Genomic DNA, 968 nt, shown 5'->3' on the forward strand with positions numbered 1-968 from the left:
AAAAGAAATATTTATTTAGAAGATAGGAAGACGTATTGACTAGCATAATGTAGAGTTGCTACTGTAATATTGGTAATAGGTAACTAGTAACGAAAATTTTCGATAGGATCTACAACGATATTGAAATATTGTCATCATGTAATAAACATAACTGTGCAGGTCAGTCTTTTTAACAGGTAATATATAAACTGATCTATCATAAAATTTCGGCTTTCGTTATTATTATATACTAGTTTTGAATTTTATATACCTTATTTCGTTTCGAATTCATCAATGTTTGATAATGTGTAACAATTTTTGTTATTGCTAAATTACTTGTTAGTTATCTTAATTCACGTACAAAAATCACACCTGGGTTTAGTTGAAATAAAACTTTGGAGATAGATGTAACAAACAAAACTTATATACAGATTCAAGTAAAGAAGATTGGATATAATGCATAGTTTGAAAGATGTGGGCAAATGTGAATTACAGGTGACAGTATATCTTGCATTTGTATGATTACATTAATTGTAGTTTATGTTAAGAATTATTTAGAAACAAGTCAATTTTCTTGGAAATGAGTGAAAAATAAATTATCAGAAACGTTATAGTTGTTTTTTGTCGTTTCTACTTGCTCCGGTAGAAGTTACAACTAATTGAGGTAAGTTGTAACACAACATTTTATCTAGAATTTGATTAATTGTGAAATAATGAACAACATTCGTGGGATTATTTACACTTGATTCGGTAGAGGAATAGTTACAGCAACTTAACATCTTCATTTTGTAGAAATATAATCAGTGGATCCCAAAATATATTAATTTAAAAACAAACTGTCACAACCAACACCTAGCTCTACTTTAGGTATAGATTATATAAAATTACATGTTTTTAATTTCACTTTATAAATATGCATATTATTAAATTCATTATTATCTGTAACAATAAATGATCCAAAAAATAACATTTGTAAAATAATCTGAATA

This window comes from Ctenocephalides felis, unplaced genomic scaffold (genome assembly GCF_003426905.1).
Source record: "Ctenocephalides felis isolate EL2017-DRISC unplaced genomic scaffold, ASM342690v1 CF-g0.4_SCAFFOLD_01886, whole genome shotgun sequence".
Classification (NCBI taxonomy): domain Eukaryota; kingdom Metazoa; phylum Arthropoda; class Insecta; order Siphonaptera; family Pulicidae; genus Ctenocephalides; species Ctenocephalides felis.